The sequence below is a fragment of the Elephantulus edwardii genome, unplaced genomic scaffold (assembly GCF_000299155.1).
Source record: "Elephantulus edwardii isolate Elephantulus edwardi_28Jun2011 unplaced genomic scaffold, EleEdw1.0 scaffold00267, whole genome shotgun sequence".
NCBI classification, from domain to species: Eukaryota; Metazoa; Chordata; class Mammalia; order Macroscelidea; family Macroscelididae; genus Elephantulus; species Elephantulus edwardii.
Window position 1 is genome coordinate 3,572,757 of NW_006400017.1, and position 8,326 is coordinate 3,581,082.

The 8,326-nt window shown below is 40.4% G+C and overlaps 2 pseudogenes; one reads left to right on the top strand and one right to left on the bottom strand.

Annotated features, from left to right (window-relative positions):
* Positions 1-7,367, top strand: part of LOC102868890 — an 18,054-nt pseudogene extending 10,687 nt beyond the window's left edge.
* LOC102869288 lies at positions 7,368-7,851 on the bottom strand (annotated as a pseudogene).
* Between the last annotated feature and the right edge of the window lie 475 nt (positions 7,852-8,326).

Below are 8,326 nucleotides of genomic sequence, written 5' to 3' on the forward strand. Positions count from 1 at the left end.
CGATTGGCACAGGATAGAGCAGGGTTTAGGGCTGTTGTACATAGGGTCGCTATGTGTCGCAAACGACTCGATGGCACATAACAACAACAACAACTGTGGTTATAGGAAAATAAGGACTTATTCAGTCCCAATGAAAACATAAATGTGATTAACATTTATATTTATGTTAACAATTACCCATATCTGTAACCAAAATAATCCATCTGAATATAGTTTAGTACTTGATACAAAAAAATTCTGGTTATATTGATCAAATCAGCAGGCTTGGAAGGTGGAGGTCACAACAGCTTCTAACTCTGAAGTTTCCAAAGCTAATGTAAAAGAAATAACTGCTTTTAAAGAAATGATACTATTAGTATAACAGAATCCCTTCTTCTTTGGATTTTAATAAGAAAAACTGAGTTTTCAGCCTAACCTACCAATTTCTTTATAAAATGAAAATCTGTAACAGGGTTTTTTTACAACCAAAAATGAGAAGAATGAGATATCATAATTATACTGCTATGGACTGCACTCTCAAGTATTTATTCAATATACAAGAAGGGGTATGTAGTTAAAATTTGATTAAAATTTTAGATTTCTGGCCAGAAACTTACATAACTATCAACTCAATAAATACAAGAAGCCTTCATCTCTGGCTCATGACTATACGCTCATGACTATAAAATCTAGTCTTTAAGCAGCATTTTTATGATATTCACCTGACCACACGTATGATTAGATCAACTTACATTTCTTTATATTTAGAATCTTTTCAGAGCTGATCTTCAGTGTGAATTCTCTGGTGTCTGATGAGGGACGAACTGCACTTAAAGCTTTTCCCACAATCACTGCATCTGTAGGGCTTCTCTCCAGTATGAGTCCTCTGGTGTTGAATAAGAGCTGTAGAATGAATGAAGGTTTTCCTACATTCATTACATTTGCAGAGTTTCTTCCCATATGAATTCTTCAATGCTTAGCAAAATTGAGCGCTAGCTAAAGGTTTTTCCACATTTATCACACTCATAGGGCTTCTCTCTAGTATGGATTCACTGATATTGAACAAGATGTGTGCTAGAATGAACAATTTTCCATAGACTCTGCTTTCATATACCTTTTCTCCAGCATAACTCTCTGATATTTAGTAAGGGATGAGCAATGACTAAAGGCTTTTCACACGTTTTTGACCTTTTTAGGGTTTCTTGCCATTATAAGTCCTTTGACACTTGATGAGTGCTGACAAATGAATGAAAGCTTTATCCCATTCATTGCACTCATAAGGCTTCACTCCAGTATGAGTCAACTGATGCTCTACAAGATGAGTACTTCAGTTAAAGGCCTGGTGAACAAGTGAGATACAGAACTAGCAGATAGATGAGGAGAAAGATACATCCATAATCAAAGAGGGGGATTTTAAAACAATTCTCCCTGCAATTAATCGGGAAAAAGATGAAAAGAATCCGTAAAATCCAAGAAGTTTCAAAGAGCCTCCTTAATCAAAATGGTCGTGTGTGTGTGTGTGTGTATTCACATGATCACAAAAATAGCACAGATAATATTTCACACTTTCATGGATAAATTCATTATGGGTTGGAACTAAATGTTAACTGACAATAACACTAAAGTGAAGACACACCTTCCCTACATCCCAGCCATTCCATTCCTACATTATATTTCCAACAGAAATGAATGTGTTTACCAAAAAACAAGTGAACAATGTTCACAGGAGCATATGAACTGGAAACTACATAAGTGTCCACATTCAGATTAATGGATAAATCAGTATTATATAATGGAAGATTATCAGTAATGAAAATGCATAACAGGATGGATAAATTTTGTAACAAATGTTTAGTAAAAGAAGTCAGACACAGAATAAAATTACTTTCTCTTAGAAGTTCACGTATGCTGCTAGAGAGCAGGAAAGGTTTATGTTTGGGGTAAGAGGGAGAAATGACTAGAATAGGGCTCCTGGGCTTCTCTCTAAAAGAGGTACAAGCTCCAGACCAAGTCCACTGATGTCAAGTCAATTCTGATCATAACCACCCTCCATCAGGTTTCTGACACTATCAGTCCTAACAGGACACTACTTGCTCTTTTTCCCCCCGATGAGTAGCTGCTGATTTTGAAGTTCAGAAGTGGTATCCACTTTCTAACTAACATGCCTCCGGAAACTCTAGGAACTTTGATAAATGTCTATAGTTGTAGAGAGGCCTCAGGCCTTTTGTTCATAGGGTCACTGTGAGTTGTGTTTGACTCAAAGGCAATCAACAAAACCTTTCTCTTAGTAGCCCAAATTTTAGGCTAGAAACAGTGCTCTTTGTTCTATCAAGGTAGTAAGGTAGTATTTCCTGATTTAAGGATTAGCTATATAATATCACACAATTTGTGCTCAATTTGTGAAAATTCACAGAAACTCACAATTTCTTCTTCTGTATTTCGTATTACAGCAAAAAGTTAAAGAAAGGAAGAAAGGGAAAAAGGAAAGCAAAATAGGTAAATAGATCAAAATGTTAACATCTGTATAATCTTGGTTGTGGACACTTAAGTAGTACGATCATTTTTAGAATTATATGTATTTTAACATTTTATAAGTTAACAGAAAAGCAAAAAGCATGTAGATATTGCTAACATTATTTATTAAGCAAGTGGACTACTTTTTCTGGGGGTGATTATTTCTAAAGATGACCACTTTTCTAATTCACGTGAATAGAAATAGATGCCTTGAGGAGTTTTCCTCTCAAACATCCATGGTTCCTTTGTATTTCCCAAATTGTAGTTCTCAGTTTTAGAAATTGGATGCTTTGCACATATTTTTAAAATTATTGAAACGGGACTTGGTTATTTGTAGTAGACACAATAATTTATTTTTATAGCATAAAACAAACACTCTTGATCTGCAGAGAAGTGAGCTTCCAAAGCGTAAGAGGACGGACCACTCAAGAAAGCATAAAATATCTGTAGTAAGAGTATAGGTCTAATAAACAGTACACCAGGGTTTTAAAAAGACACAAATGTTTTCTTGTGTCATGAAAAGAAGTCATGAGTCAGTATTTCCTACTGAGTGAGGAAATTTCAGAAACACTGCTGATCAGCCCTTAGCTTTGAGAAGAAGATGGAGAAATTAAAACCTCAGAGGGAATACCACAAAACTGTGACTGTAATAGTGAAATGCTCCTGTCTTCTGATTTTTTTGTCTTTCCTCCTTTCTTTTAGTTATTCTGTCTCACTGTCTTAGAAAATTCATTACATGAAGGGCTAACACATTACATGCAAACACATGTATGCCTATCAACACATACTTAGAACATACTGGAACATATAATCCAGACATGATGATGGGAGTATGATCATCTTCCAAGTTGCGTGATTGCTTCAATGATGTGCATATGATCTTCTCTGAGAATCCCATGTTTTCTGAAACTCCCAAGATAAAAAAATATTATTCTTATTCTATGTTTAACTCTTCACCTAGAAAAAGAAATTAACTCTAGAGTTGCCTCAGCCATCTTTGCTACTTGAAGAAAATCTAAGAATAAAATCAACACTGGGAAGTCAAGTAACCGAAAAATGAAAGAAAGACTTGATTTTATTCAGTGAAGAAAGCATTCTTTCCTCTTAAGTAATGTGAATTAGGTTTCTGACCCTTGAGTCCAAACAATCTTGACGTATAATATGCATAGATATTTCAGCAAGAATACAAGTTAAAAGATGCTATTTGGAAGGGCAACGCGGCGGTGCACAAGGGCGATGCAGCGGCACAGGAAGACTTATTTGCTGAGGACTGGCAGCTTAATATCTGGGAACAGACTGCAACCCCTAACTCCCAGCGCTGCCCAGGCCCTGCACTCCCATCCCTGCCACAGCACCATGTCCAGGGACACCACCCCACCACCATCTTGTGCCCCCACACTTCTGGCACACCCTGGTGACTTCACCACAACCCTGCAGCCCCTGGCGGTGCCCCCCGCTAGAGACTCCTTCACGCAGCACAACAACAGCCGTGGACAGTACGATTCTGAGTCAGCACACAAAGGCACACCGCGGAGCCAGCCACCGTCTGAAGCCACCAATCGAGCTGCTTTGGGACTGATCTGCCAGAGAAAGGCTGGTAGGATCCTAATTGGATTTTCTTGGGCACCACCGATTGTCTGGGAGAGTTCCTAAGGGTGAGCCCACTGGTGGGAATTTGGCTGAGCTCTCTGGGGTCACGCCAATGAGTGGGCCAGTGATAATTTGGCTGAACTTTTGTGGACACTGCAGACCAGCCAGAGGTGACTGGGTTGGTGGGAATTTGACTTTGTCTTGTTGAGTCCTCTTGGACCCAGGAGCCTTCCTGGGCAGGAGCCACTGTGCAAGAGCAACTGTGCGAGCACCACTGGACAGGGACCAGTGAATGAAAACCACTGGGTGGGAGACGGACAGCTGGAATTTGAATACGGACCCCAATTGTAAGCACACCCAGACAACTGAGGCCTAAGTGAGGTTCCCCCAAGTGGTTGAGCTGCCCTTGTGATCGCTGCAACCCCATTTGGCTCCACTCCTGTGTCTACATGTCTGGTTAATCAACCTGCCTCTAATCTGGAGCACCTTGACCTATCTTACCTATAAGAGGCTGCTCTCACAGGCTCTGAACAGACATTTCTCTGGAGTCAGTCGTTCTGAGAAAAAGCGCAAGTGGGATAGCTACCCAACTGATCTCGAGAGCAGTATCTTCAGATCAAGAACATATCAATGTATCAAAGAAAGCAAGCTGTCCACACAATACACAAGCACAAAGCAGGATATCACCCCCAAAAGGTGACACAGTATCGATGGATTTTCTGAAGCCAGAAAGTCTGATGGAACTTTCTGACACAGAATTTAAAATAACAATGATTGAATATTTTCAATGGATGAAAGACAAACTTGAAGAACTACAGGATACTACAAGCAAAAACCAGGAGGAACTTAAAAAAAAACAAACAAACCACAAAACCAGTCCAGAACAATGTAGAGGAAACAAATGAGGTATTAGCAGCACGGCAAAAATAAGAAACCACTATCCAAAATACGAGGTAAAGTGTTTCAGATGCTGTAAACATGATGGAGGAACACATGAGCAGAGTTGAAGAGATGGAACAAAGAATCAGTGAAATAGAAGACAAAATTGTCACCACTGATTTGCTAGAGCAAAAAGCAGACTCAAAAAGGAAGGAAAAAGAAGAAAACCTAAGAATAATGTGGGATACCATCAAGAGAAATAACATGCACATGATTGGAATCCCAGAAAAGGAAGAAGCAAGTAAAGGCACTGAAAAAGTTGTGGAAGAATTACTAGAGGATAACTTCTCAGGCTTAATGAAGAATGAGAGAATATATATACAAGAAGCTCAACGAACGTCATATAGACTAGACCCAAAGAGAAAAACATCAAGGCATATCATAGTTAAATTTGCCAGAACCAAAGATAGGAAAGAATCCTGAAAGCAGCAAGGGAGAAACAAAGAGTAACTTATAAGGGAGAGCAGATAAGATTAAGTGCCAATTTCTCAAAAGAATCCATGCAAGCAAGAAGAGAGTGGAAGGACATATATCAAACACTCAAAGAACACAACTGTCAACCAAGAATCTGTACCCAGCAAAGTTATCCATCAAATATGAAGGAGAGATCAAGATATTCCAAGAAAAGCAGAACCTAAGAGAGTTTGTAAGAACAAGACCAGCATTGCAGGAAAGACTCAGAGATGTCCTTCTTACAGAGATACCACAAAAAGCATCATGGACCAAAATAACTAGCAACAACACCAAAAAGAACTCAACACAATGATGGCAATAAAACCTTGCCTCTCAATAATCACACTGAATGTAAATGGATTAAATGCACCACTGAAGAGAAAAAGAGTAGCAAACTGGATAAAAAGCCAAAATCCATCAATATGTTGTCCACAAGAGACACATCTGAAAAATGAAGATAAAGACAGACTAAAAATAAAAGGGTGGGGGAAAATCTACCCAGCAAACGGCAACCAGAAGAAAGCAGGGGTAGTGATACTAATCCCTGATAAAATAAATGTTGTTGTTGTTGTTGTTATGTGCCGTCGAGTCGCCTGTGACTCATAGCGACCCTATGTACAACAGCCCTAAACTCCGCTCTGTCCTGTGCCAATCGCACTGTCTCTGACACTCCCATCCCAATTATCCCAGTCACTGAATCAATCCGTCTCATAGAGGGCCTTCCTCTCCTGCGCTGTCCCTCCACCCTCCCAAGCATGATGTCCCTCTCTAAGGACCGGTCTCTCCTCACGACATGTCCAAGGTATGTTAGACGGAGCCTCAGAATCCTTGCCTCCAAGGAGCCACCCGGTTTAACCCTTTCCAGGACCAATCTGTTTGTTTTCCTAGCAGCCCGTGGTATTCTCAATACTCTTCTCCAGCACCACAGCTCAAAGGCATCAATTCTCCTTCTATCCTCCTTGGTCATTGTCCAACTCTCTGATGCATAACAAGTGATTGCAAAAACCATGGCCTGTATCAGATGCACCTTAGTCTCCAAAGAGATACCATTGCTCTTCCGCACTTTGGAGAGGTCCCTAACAGCAGACTTTCCCATGGCAATGCGCCTTTTAATTTCCTGGCTGCTGGCGCCAAGACTGTTGACTATGGAGCCAAGCAAACTAAAGCTGTGTACAATCTCAGTCTCTTCACCATCCATCCTGATGCTGCCAATGGGTCCAGTGGTGAGAATCTTTGTCTTCTTGACATTGAGCCTCAATCCATATTGTAGGCTGCAGTCCTTGACACTCTGCAGCAGGCGCTTCAGGTCCTCCTCAGTTTCAGCAAGCAGGGTTGTGTCATCCACATAATGCAGATTGTTGATAAATCGTCCACCAATCTTGACCCCACATTTCTCCTCATAGAGCCCAGCCTCCCGGATAATCTGTTCTGCATATAGGTTGGAAAGGTATGGAGATAGGATGCATCCCTGGCGTACGCCTATCTAGAATAGGCAAATGTGTAGAGAGTGGACTTCATGAGTGGTTACCAGGGATGGGAGGGAGGGAGGTGGGAAAGGAGAGTAGTGTTTAAGGGATGCTGATTATCTGGGAAAGGTGATGGAAAGATTTGAAAGTAGACACTTCTGATGGTTACACAGCACAATAAGGAAAATGTTACAGAATTAGAGATATAAAAGTGTTGAAATAGAAAATATTTTGTCATAACCCTTTTTAACAATCAAGCCAACCAACCCCCAGAACTATGCATAATCAGAAAACCTATTTTTAGGAAAACACAATCTATTATCTTTTTTTTTTTAAAAAAGAAAAAGTAATGAGAGACAAGTTTTCTTTCTTTTTTCTTTTTTTAATTTTTTGTTGCTTTTACCAGGCAGCTTTATTGCACCCTGATTACGCCATGAATTCATAAGGAAGAGGTTCCAGCCTCGCGGGCTGCTTTCCTTTCGTTCTGCAATGACTCTCTCGGGGGAGCAGGCTGGCCTTTCAGCGGGACCCACGTGCCTTTCTCCTTGGCTTCCTTCTTTTTCTGGTCATTTTCCTTCTTCACTCCTATCAGGAAGCTGTCTCTGCTCTTCGAGTGCTTCACATGCTCAATGCACACGTTAATTCTCTTGGCAAGAATGTCACCCTTAACTTGTTTGTTCACAAGGAGGCCAACAGCAGGCTGGGCGACACGGAGGACTCCTCCAGTTTGGCCATGCTAGCATTTGTGAGACATTCCTTTTTGAACAGTGCCCAATCAATCCCTTGATGTCGACAATATCTCATTTCTTGCAGATTTGTATCTAAGTGGCCAAAGGAACTCCCTGTTTCCTAAGGGGCTGAGAGAACATACAGGGGATGCCTCTCCTCTGTTGTCGTGTTGGAGGATCACCTGCGGAAGAAAAGCGAGAGGCAAGTTTTCTACGAGAATATGAAAACCTGTTTTATTTTCCCACATCCCTCCCTCCCATCCCGGTAACCACTGATGAAGTCCAATCTCTACACATTTGCCTATTGTAGATATTTCACACATGTGGGACTGGAAATATTTGTCTTTTTATGACTGTCTTTTTTAGCATGCTATTTTCAAATATTTCAGTCACAGAAGGACAAATAATACATAGTGCCACTGTTGTAAAATGGGACTGACATGGGAGTTGTGGGGAGTTTGAAAAAGGAGGGGATAACTAATGTGTACTGCATTGAAACAGATGAGGGAGAGAACTGTTTAAAAGGGATATAAGGTTCGGTATTATTGTCATGACAGGAGTCCAGAATGAAGGCTGCACAGTGGAGTGGACTTAGGTGGAGGGATTGTATAACAATGAAAGAAGTATTCTTTTACTTTTCAAAGAGAAAAGCTAATT